This window comes from Herpailurus yagouaroundi, unplaced genomic scaffold (assembly GCF_014898765.1).
Source record: "Herpailurus yagouaroundi ecotype Mexico unplaced genomic scaffold, PumYag 166, whole genome shotgun sequence".
NCBI lineage: Eukaryota > Metazoa > Chordata > Mammalia > Carnivora > Felidae > Herpailurus > Herpailurus yagouaroundi.
In genome coordinates, this window is record NW_024412407.1 from 1,622,711 (window position 1) to 1,634,859 (window position 12,149).

General features: G+C 40.9%; 1 protein-coding gene across 3 annotated transcripts in view; it reads right to left on the reverse strand.

The window, feature by feature from the left end:
- LOC121038477 (cationic amino acid transporter 3-like) overlaps window positions 1–12,149 on the reverse strand; it is a 111,448-nt gene that overhangs the window by 10,607 nt on the left and 88,692 nt on the right. The window contains exon 1 of one of the 3 annotated variants that reach the window (XR_005794376.1): window positions 376–802. The exons of the other annotated variants lie outside the window; for them this stretch is intronic. The gene's annotated coding sequence lies outside the window, so the exon portion shown is untranslated. Of the gene's footprint in view, window positions 1–375; window positions 803–12,149 lie in introns of those variants that run through there. 3 annotated transcript variants of the gene reach the window in all.

Below are 12,149 nucleotides of genomic sequence, written 5' to 3' on the forward strand. Positions count from 1 at the left end.
TTTTTTTTGACAAATATTACATATATTTTTTTTTTTTCCCCTCCCCATTTTTATTTTTATTTAAAACCCATTTTTTTTTTTTTTTTTTTTTTTTTTTTTTTTTTGATCTCTCTGCCTCAGACACCTACCTATTCTCCTCTCAGTCAGAACAGGCTCTGTTCAAAGGGGCTGTTCTGAACATGTGGGTGTAACAGCTACTGAAATTTGGATTCTGGAGAAAGGAAGGAAACAAAGACTAGAATCAAAACTACAACATAGTAGGAGTCAATTCAGTCATCAAGATGTCAGATTTCCTTCCCATTATATACTTAGGGAGGTTTTCAGAGTGTTTTGTTCTAGACTCCAGTCTTGAGTCATTCCCCAGCTCCTTCTCACCTTTCCACTCTCCAGATGGATGTAAGTCCTCCATGGCTTTCTATCCACACCCACCAATTATCCAGATCTTCAGACAGATGTGAGAGACTAGAGTAGGACAGGAGGTCAATGTTTCATATTTTTAGTGGCTTTCATCCAAAAGAAGGTGGCTGGGCCAAACACCACAACCAAAACTAGAAATCTCAATAAAAAATATTCATGTTGGGGAATCTTGACGATGCCGTTCCTAACTATTAGACTGACTAGGAAAGTGAACAGGTTTCCCAGACATTTTCTCAAAAGACTTAGCTCCTTGAGTTTCTTTACGCCCTTATTCTCTGCCCTTTTTTCTCCTCTAATGTCTTCCTGCAACTTCACCCTAAACTCCAAAGTACTAAGTTATAGTCGCCCATAGAAAATAAACACATAAACTTTCAAAATGGAGCAGCCAGGGGTTTTAAGATGGAGAATCAACAAAAAAAATTTTTTTTCAATTACCTTGTATTTTCCCTAAGGGCAGGCACTATATTATAATTTTCTCTTTTAATAAAAGCTTTATTGAGATATAATTCACATACTATATGATTCATCTATTTAAAGTGTACAATTCGGTGATTTGTAACATAGTCACAGTGTTGTGCAACCACATCACAATCAATTTTAGAATATTTTCATCACCCCAAAGAGGGATCCTATATCTGTTAGCTTCCCACTGCCCCCAACACTCCTGGCTCTAGGCAACCACTAATATACTGTCTCATTTTATAGATTCACCTACTTGGAACACTTCGCGTAAATGGAATCATATGATATGTGGTCTTTTGTGATTGGCTTCTTTCTGTTAGCATGTTTTCAAGATTCATCCATGTTGTAGCATGTATCAGTAGTTCGTTCCTTTTTTATTGCCAAATAATATTCCATTATATGAATAGTCCCCTTTTTATTTCTTCAGTTGATTGACATTTGGGTTGTTTTCACTTTTCAGCTATTATGAATAACACTGCTATGAACATTCATATACACGTTTTTACAGGAACATATGTTTCCATTTCTCTTGGGCATATACTTAGGAGTGGAGCTGCTGGGGTCTCATGGTAACTCTAGGTGTAACATTTTGAGAAACTGTCAGACTGTTTTGCAAAACAGATGTATCATTTTATAATCCCACCAGCAATGTGTGAGGGTTACAATTTGTCCAATCCTCACCAACAGTTATTATTATCTTGTTTTTATTATTATTATAGCCATCCTAGTGGTTTTGATTTACATTTCCTTGAGAGCTAATGATGTTGAGCCTATTTTTATATGCTTATTGGCATTTGGAGAAATGCCTATTCAGATACTTTGCTCATTTTTAATTGGGCTATTTGTCTTTTTATTATTGAGTTATAAAAATTCTTGGTATATTGTACATACAAGTCTCTTATCAGATATATGACATGCAGCTATTTTCTCCTCCTCTGTGGGTTGTCTTTTCACTTGATAGTGTCCTTTGAAGAAAAGAGTTTTAAATTTTGATGAAGTACAGTGTACCTATTTTTCCTATCTTATTGTGCATTTATCTAAGAAACCATTACCTAACCCAAGGTCATGAAGATTTGCATGTGTTTATCTCTAAAAATCTTATAGTTTCAGCTCTTACATTTAGGTCTTTGATCCATTTTGAGCTAGTTGTTATATATGGTGTGAGGTAGGAGTCAAAATTCTTTTTTTATTTTTTTTTTTTGCATGTGGCTCGCCAGTTGTCATAGGACCACTTAAAAAGACTATTCTTCCTCCACTGGTTTGTCTTAGCACTTGTGTTGGAAATCAGTTGGCTGTAAATGTAAGGATTTATTCTTGGACTCTCATTGTATTCCATTGATCTGTAGGTCTGTCTTTATGCCAGGACCATACTCTCTTGATTACAAGTATTTTTAAAATTTTTTTAAATGTTTATTTTCTGAGAGAGACACAGCATCAGTGGGGAAGGGGCAGAGAGAAAGAGAGAGACAGAGAGACAGAATCTGAAGTAGGCTCAGGCTCTGAGCTGTCAGCACAGAGCCCGATGTGGGACTCAAACTCATGGACCATGAGATCATGACCTGAGCTGAGCCGAAGTCAGACTTTCAACTGACTCAGCCACCCAGGCCTCCCTCAGAGTATAATTTTTATATGTCTTTTGTTAAATTTATTCCTAAGTGTTTTATTATATCTGATGCTATTGTAAATGGAATTATTTGTCTTAAGTTCACTTTCAGATGATTGTTTATTGCAAGTATTATCATTTTATTTTAAATAATATAGTGATAAGCATAATTACTTACAGAGCACCTACCATGTGAAAAGTACGCTGCCAAGTTGAATGGGAAATAAACAGTATTAAGACTTAGTTCCTAAACTCAAGGAATGTACAACCTACCTAACTAGAAACAATGCTTTACACAGGTTTCACCTGTAAAATTTTTTGAAAGTATTTCAAATATTTCATCTTACTTGATTCCCAAAATACCATTCATTCACTTATTCAAAGGTATTTACTGAATGACTAATGCATGGAAGCACTTTGCTAGATGCTGGCAATTAAATGGAGAGGAAAAAACAAACACAGTCCCCATCTTCATGAGTACTACTGTCAAATTAGAAAGACAGATATTAATCAAATACAAATTACAAATTGTGATAAGTATCATAAAAGAAAGTAGGTAAGGAAGTAAGTAGGTTGAACAGTAAGTAGGGTAGGAATTATTACACCTATTTTGCAGAAGAGAAAACTGAGGTAAACAAGAGTATTCTAGACAGAAAGAGTAAGAATTCTATAAGAAGGATTAGACCCTTCAGCTTTATCATTGAGTCGTTTGATTAGACCTACAACATTTAGTTTTTGTCTCCTCCCTTTGGCCTGTGGTAAGGGAAAGAAAGAGGCAACATGATCAACAGGGATATGAGTCGTCCTGTTGCAACCAGGTCAGGACCCTTTGGCCACCAGTCTCCTTCTGTGCTAGACTCAAGCAGAGAGAAACAGTATTCTATGAAGTAGGACACTATGTGGTCTCTGAACCCTGACTGCTGCTTCTCTGCTCTAAGCACTGCATGGTTTTAAACTGTTTTTCAGCACTGGGTGAACTAAGTCAAATGAGTTCTATAATATTTCACTTTCCCCAGGTTCCAGCCTTCTCTGTTCTAGTCAATCTGTCCTAACTTTTGCCAAAAAAAAAAAAAAAAAAAAAAAAAAATCAGTCTGAAGCTATAAATCCTCTTCCAAATAATTTTAAAATATCTTTAAAAAGATTTACAGAAAATTGGGAAAGGATAAAGGTTATAGGGAGTTAACATTTCATGAATGGATCATAGAATGAAAATCTTGGCTTTATTTCTTATGTATTATTCATACACTGGGTGGAGGGACAGTATATTTTATTTAGCCAAGGAAGTGGAGATGTGGAATTCATCCAGGATCTTCTCCTAATTTCCTCTTGACAGTGATAGGGTCAAGTCACAAACTGCAATTGCAGACCCTGGACCAAAACCTAGACCTACTGACTCCTATTACAGTGCTTTTGCCACTGCAGAGAGACTTAATTGGGGCACCTGGGTGGCTCATTCGGTTAAGCGTCCTACTTTGGCTTGGGTCATGATCTCACAGCTCGTGAGTTTGAGCCCCATGTTGGACTTTCTGCTGTCAGCAGGAACCGCTTGGATCCTCCATTTCCTTCTCGCTCTGCCCTTCCCCCACTAGCAGTCTCTCTCCCTTTCTCTCAAAAATAAACATTAAAAAAAAGAGACTTAACCAATCCTTGATCAATTCATTCAACGAGCATGGTATCATACGAAGGAGTAGGAGATAACAACAATGAATGAAATAAAGTTCTAACTCTCATCAATTGCTCCCCCTTGAGAATCCACCCTCACCTTGCCCCCACCCCGATTGCTCCTTGGTGCTTTCATAATACCTCATGCATTGTTTCTTTCACTATGCCTTACACATTGTATTATCCCTATTTGTCAACATGCCCATTTCTTCCATGAATACTGTGAGTACCCTGCGGACAGGACCTTGTTCTCTGCTACCCTAGAACTGCACACAGCACCTAGCACATAATGGGAGCTCAATAAATCTTTGCTGAATGAGTAAATGAATAGCTGGTACAGGACTCCTTGCCCCACTTCATTCTGCTGGTACAAACCTATTGGTATGTGACCACATACATCCCAGGTAAAAACTGGAAATCTGATATGTCCACATTCTGATGAATGGCATCACCAGTAGTATGGATGAAATAGAACAGCATCCATGAAAACTAACAGAGCAATTTGACTCTCTCTTCCTACATACCCAAGCCAAAGCGGATTCAAATAAAACAACAAAAGTGTTTCATGTGGATGTATTTAATAAAGCGGGATGTTTGTGACCAAACAATTCAGAAAACTCTCTTCTATATTATCTTATCATTTTGGTTTTGCCAACAAGTTAAAAGGAACAGTTAGGGGAATGAGATGCATATTTAAAGCTAAGTTGTTGCTGAGCCAACCCAGAGAGAGAGGAATCTTATTAAAACTCATCTATGTTATTTTTCATAAAAAATAGTCATAAATGGACCTTTAAAGCTGTGTCTTGGAAGACTCTGTAGTTGGCTCAGCCCAGTCTGTCTGCGGGAGACAGGAAGGTGGTAGTGGATGGCTTCCCTCCTGCTCTCCACCGTGTGACTCTGGAGGCAGTTTGGAGACACACAGTTCCAATATCTGTCCCAGCTTCAGATACAGAATCAAACTGGGAGGTAAGCCGAAATGTCATAGAAATTAGATAATGATTTTGTAGTTGTTTATAAACAATGTCTTAGGCAAGCCCTTTTGGGACAAAAGCACATCTCTACATATGTAAGCTTGTATCTCCTATGTGGATAATGTGTGCTAGTCTGTTCTTGTCTCTGGAGACTGCTTAGGTTTGCTTCCTCCATTGGGCTTCTGTCAGTCCAGCCCGGAAAGACATTAGGTACAGTCTGACAAAAGGGAGTGTGTGTGCACCTGCATATGTGCGCACCTGCGCTTATGTGTGTGAGGATGATAAAGAATGAGAGATTCGACTCTGACTTCATCACAAAGCCAAACTGAATTTTTTCTCTTAGCTCTCTCTTGGATAGTTGTCCGCTATTTCTCCCTTCAAGAGTGCAAAAATAATTGAAAGTGGACCCAACAGGTCCTACTAGCTATTGACCACACACCTGCACCCCCAAAAGCAAAATGAAGTTCATTCAACTGGTTCATATTTTTAGGGGGAACCTCTACGTAACACCAAATAAGTAAAGATTTTAGAACTGGATTTTACATAATTTGTAAGCACAGATTAGCTAAGACCCAAAGTAGATTATTTGAGTCTGAATTGCTCACTCTGGCTATCCATAAAGACTCAGTACCCTCTCTCTGAAAAAAGTTTACATGGACAACAAACATCTATCTACAAAATAGAAAATATATACATAATTGATATATCTAAGTACTTGGAAGCATCAAGACATCAGTGAAATTTTCAGTCAAAATATGAAAATAGAGGGGCGCCTGGGTGGCGCAGTCGGTTAAGCGTCCGACTTCAGCCAGGTCACGATCTCGCGCTCCGTGAGTTCGAGCCCCGCGTCGGGCTCTGGGCTGATGGCTCGGAGCCTGGAGACTGTTTCCGATTCTGTGTCTCCCTCTCTCTCTGCCCCTCCCCCGTTCATGCTCTGTCTCTCTCTGTCCCAAAAATAAAATAAAAAACGTTGAAAAAAAATGTAAAAAAAAAAAATATGAAAATAGCTACAATTTCCAAAACCTATGCCTGAGAAATCTGCATAATTACCTCCACGCCCCACAGAGCTAGTGAGGTTATATAAATATATTTATATACCACTCTACTTAAATCTATGCACATGCACATAAACATTAGGTAAGCCACCAATATATATAACCTATATATGTTTATATGCTGAGATATATGGGGATTCATAGGCACATTTATGTTATTTATTTTATTAATTCATTTATTGGATTTCTATTAGACATGTCTGTTTTGGTTTATTATCTGGTGTGAATCTGGCCTCACACAGTCCTGCCCTCTCTCTTCTCATATTCCTGGCTGCCAGGAGGGTTTGTACGCTGAAGCCTGGGGTTTTTAGCTACTTTCTTTAAACTGGGGAGAAGGCTAATCATGGCTTAAATGAACCCATAAATGCTGCCCCGGCTCCTGGAATGTTCCTGCAGGGTCTGTCCTCTATACAATAACCTCTCTAAATAATCTTTTTTCTTTATGTAAACTGGGACAGTCCTACAATAGAACGGCCCTCTCTCTTGGAATGACAGAAGAGGGAAGCAACCATGACTTTCCGTCCCACCCAAGTTTAACTGTAACTCAGAGTTTGGATAGAAGTGACAAAACAGAAGAGACTCATAAATATGGAGAACAAACTGAGGGTTACTGGGGGGATTGTGGGAGGGGGGATGGGCTAAATGGTTAAGGGGCATTAAGGAATCTACTCCTGAAATCATTGTTTCACTATATGCTAAGGAATTTGAATGTAAATTTTAAAAAATAAAAAATTAAATTAAAAAGTTAAAAAAAGAAGTCACAGATAAGCACTCTGCCCCTACACTTACATTATTTAAAATTACTATACAATGAGCCAAAAAGTCAAATTAGGCAGTTGAATTTGGGTTTCATGACCGTGTTTGCGTGTCTTTACTAATCACCAAATCTCCACCACTGGGTCCCTAACCCTGGATGTTAGCTGCACACGAGCACCGAGGAGTTTTAAAAAATACCTACGCCCAGGGACTCCCTGGTAGGGTGCAGAGCCCGCTTCAGATCCTCTGACCCTCCCTTTCCGCCCCTTCTCTGCTTGTGCTCTCTCTCTTGCTCTCAAAAATAAATAAACATTTAAAAAATGCTGATGCCTAGACCCCACTCCACACCAGCTGAATCCATACATCCCGAAATAGGCATTACGCTGATTAAACGTTCCCCTAGCTGATTCTGATCCACCGTGAGCGTTGAGAGCCACTATGTACACTGACCTAATTCAGTTTAAGCCAGAGAGGTATCCCAGGGATTGGGGGCTGGGAGACGATCAGGGCAATGCTAGCCGAAAACAAACCAACACAAAACAAAGTAAGGTTCCTTTCACAGAAACATTTTTCACCCTATTAACATCTGCTCACAAAGATACGGCTGAAGAAACTGGGCTGGAAGTGGGTCAGGGAGGGGGGAGGAGGATGCTTGTCTTTTAGAAGCCTCACATCTGGGAACCCATTCCCAGAGCAGTTACGAGGAGAACTGGGGCGTGCGCGCACACACGAACACGCGCGTGCACACATACACACCATGTGACTGCAAGCAACTTAAAACAAAAAAAAATTTTTTTTTAATTGAATTTCGGGGCCTGGGGAAGATCTGAACCTATAATTATTTCTTAGCAAACTTGCTGAACACAGGGTTTCCCTCCTCTGGGACGAGATGAGACGGGTAGCATAATGAACCCTCTTTAATTAAAAAATAAAAATGTTTTAGGATAATCATATTCTTCCAAGTTACATTATTTTTTTTAAAGGAAAAGAAGGATGGTGAGAAAAATGTCTATTTTCAAATGCCTGGTGTTAGGCTACCTCGAACGGTCTTGTTTCTCATTCAACCTTCTAGATTTAAAATTGGGTCCTTACGGGAGAGGTGGAAACCCTTCACTGTTCCAGGTGGGAAGCTAACTCTTCATCACCCCAGCTGTAGTCCCTCTTCCCTTAAAAACAACAGGCAGCTTCAGCGTCGATTGATGCCAGCCAAGCAAAACTGCAGGCAGGGAGCAGAAGTTGAGACCAAAACGGAGCTCTGAGCCCAACAGCCCTCTGACCGACTTTTATGAGATTCTCTAGTAACTGTTCTGTTCATGCACAGTTCATGCCTCATGCTTCATGCACTGTTCATGGTTCCCATTGTAGAGTTCTTCCCTGGCTCCTTAGGAGGTATTTGGGATGTGGATACACAGACAGAAGTGAGCAAATACTCACCTGCATCCTAGGACTATGGAGGGGGTAGGGAGGGGAAGGTAGACAGAGGCACATTCTTTTATTAACTGAAAATGTCTCTCTTCAGACATGGGAACAAAACAGAGATGTCCATGGAATTGGGATGGGAGGGATTTCATCCTGCATTCTACCTCTCAAAGGGATCTACATGTATTGGTGGCCTTGAGGGACAGTCCGTGATCATCCACCAAGGTAAATAGAAGACATCTAATTCAGGACGTTTCTTTTGTTATTTTCATTTTCTTTGAATCCTATTTCCTCTTCTACTTTTTCTGGGTCCAATGGCCCTATCACTGAAATTTATGCATCTAACGAAGATCTCTCTCTTTTTTTTTTAAGAGAATAAGTAACGTATTGGAAGATCTAAATGAAAATCCATTTTTTCCCAAGCTTTTCCTACCCCATTTCCCTGAAAAGAAAAAGTAAAGATGTAAAGGAGCTAACACCTATTACTGTCACTGACTTCACACCAAAGATTATATTCTCATAGAATGTGTCTATACTCCCAAGGGCAGGCATAGTGGCTAATAGTGGACAGCTTCTTTAGCCACTTAAAATACATTGAAGCTCTTTCCCTAGGCAGTGTAAATCTATGTTCTCACAGCTAAATGGGAGACATCTACACTCCAAGCTACATTTAGACATACACACACACACACACACACACACACACACACATCCATGTACATGTTTCCTCCCTATAATCCTGACACTTGAGATGCATTCACTGATCTCAGTTGCATCTACATCAGAAACCCTGGGATCCATTTATGATTTTTTAAAGTGTATTGATTTTATTTTTGAGGGAGAGAGAGAGCACGTGCAAACAGGGCAGGGACAGAGAGAGAAAGGGAAAGAGAGAGAATCCCAAGCAGGCCCTGTGCTGTCAAAGCAGAGCCTGTTGTGGGGATCAATCTCACTAACCTAGAGATTGTGACCTGAGCCAAAATCAAGAGTGGGACACTCAACTGACTGAGACACCCAGGAGCACCCATTTATGATCTTAGGCAAAAGGAAGGTGGATGAACATTTTTTTCCTTCAAAAAATGCAGAAGTGGATAGGTAAAAGTAGTGGGAGTGGGAAACCCATTTTCTGAGACTTTATAAGGCAAAGTAAAGCAAGTGTGTGCGCTTTCTCCCTCTCTCTCTCTCTCTCTCTCTCTCTCTCTCTCTCTGCCTGCACCAGGAACATTCACCTGCTGTGGCTGAATGAAAAACTGAAGAGCCTGGAAATCTACCAGTGGGGAGGGACCTCATAGTCAACAGCCTAGAGAGCTTTGCCCTGGCCAGGTCTACACCTGCCCAGGGAGAATTTTGGTAATTTTAATAAAACCAAATTAAATCTTAAAGTAAGACCAGTTGGTGATTCAGTAGGGATGGCCCCAGACCATTATGGAGTGACTATAAAATAAAAATTATAGATGGATAAGAATAGGAGCAAAGCAAATAAAATCATTTTAATGGAGGAGAGAGGGAGCATGGCAGAGAAGAGGAAAAACTGCCAACTATGAAGAGGAGGTTGTTTACAGGATTCTCCAGGTAAATGGCTTTCGAGATGGGGGCCTGCTGATGACAGAGAAGATCGGTGCAGATCCTGGGATTTGTGCATCTTTGAGGAAAGGGGGGATGCTTGAGTGAAAACGCCATTCCACCCAAGCAGAGAAAGGGCAGAGAGGCCTGTGGTGCTGGAGAAGGGAGAGGGATATGAAGGAGAGCAAGCCAATGAGATCCCTGCACACAGAGGAGCTTATCTTTTAATTACCAGAGCAAGTTTGGATATGAGACACTACTGTGCACTTTCTGTACACATTTTAGTCCTTTCTCATGACATCCTGTGAGATGAATTGTCTATTACTCAACTCAGATTTGGAAACTGAAGCTCAAAGGGTCAAGTAAGTTGCCCAAGGTCAAAAAACTCAAACATGGAGGATCTATGGTTTGAACCATGTCTGGGTCACTCCAAAGCCCAAGCATATTCTTTCTATCACCATGAAAGAGACCGAATATAACACTGATATTTCCCAAAGAGGCACAGATCTGAAAAGACACTCAGTGTCAGTTTGTCCAGTTGACGGCTCCATATGCTAAATCCCTGACCTCCTCGCTGGAGCCCCTTCCCTGGCCTGAGCACCACTGTGCGCAGGGCGTCTTTGGCTGAGGTTGGCTTCTTTCTACCCCAGAACCACTTCACCAGAAGAAGACATCAAAGATTGTGGCAGAGCCATAAAGAGAGGGAGGGTGTTGGGAGGGAGCCACCCTGGGCTTGTAAACTGGGTGGGGGGGACCCACCCATTTGTCAGGCGACGCTGCACCTCACTTTCCCCAAAACCTGAGACCTCAGCTCTTGCTTCAGGGCAGGCAGTGAAGCAAAGTGCATGTGGTGAGAGCTAGGAGGACACACAGGGTTTGGAGCCATTCTGACATGGAAATGGGGCTACCTCTCTATCTCCACTACTCTCGTGAAGCCAAGACATTCAGGTGGGTTCGTTTGAGACCTTGGCCGTAGTTTCGGTTCTGCTGCCCTGCGACTGTAAGCAGCTTCTCCCTGTCCCCTCAGCCTCTTTACCTTGTTCTAGAGTAAATCATCACTGCCCTTCCCCTCACCTTGCTAAGTGGCAGACTGGAGACCACCAGTGGAGGCAATCCACATGGCCCAGCCAAATTCTCTGTGCTGCAGCCAGGCTACATGTCTTGAAGGACAGCTAGAGACACCAAAGAGTATCTGTAGTCTCTCTTTTACCATCTCTCTCTATCATCATGCAAAACAGAGCCTCCAACCTCTTGTTAGGTGGTGTCTGAACCTGCAACAGTCATGAAAATTCCACAAAAATGCCTGTGTCTGGGGGCTTATTAGCCTGGGAGCTCCCCAAGAACAGAAACTAAGTCTTGTTCCTAGAGGATTCCTCCACTGAATTGAGAGCTCTGTGCACAGTTGGGGCTCTTGAAATGGATTCAGCAAAGTCCATATGAAACAAGAAGTCTAAGTTCTCCTTAGCAAATTGGATAATCACAATTAAAATTCTCCCTTCCTCCTTATCATGTTCACCAAGAACTGCTTTTTTCCCTACATCATCATAATCATAAACAAACATTTATTGAACATCACTAAATAGGGTGGTGTCCGAGCACTTGATATGACAGATATCACAGGTCCGTCATCAGGAGATATGACAGATACATTTAAAAATATACAGACAGTATCAGGATAGCATGAACTCTGGGCTGCAAAGGTCTGGGTTTAAATCTAAGCTCTCCTCTTTCCAGTCATGAGACACGGCAGGTTCTATAACTACTCTATGCCTCTGTCTCCTCAACTTTGAACAGAGAAAACAAAAGTGCATACAACATAGGGTTGATGTGGTGATTAAATTAGATGATGCATATGGAGCACTTAGTATAGTGATAGTGCCTGACACATAGTATGCACTCAACAAGGTAGCTATGGAGCAGAGAAGAAAAGTGGCATGATTAGGACCATGTTTTAGGGAGACAACAACAGAGTTTGGGATGGTTATGAGGGAGAGAATCGAAGGAGGGAAGTCCTGTTGGGAAGTGTTTACAACAAGGAAGCAAAAGAAAGAACAGCCCAAATCAGAGTGGAAGGAAATAATAGCACTTCATATTCTAGGAGACTTGACCTCTCCGAAAGACCTGAAACAACCAGTATTATTCAAAAGCTGGATGTGAGAAGAAAAGGCCAGGGGAGTTGACATTATTTAGGCTGAAGAAGCCTGAAAAGAATGAATTATTTATAAACCCATAAGTGGATA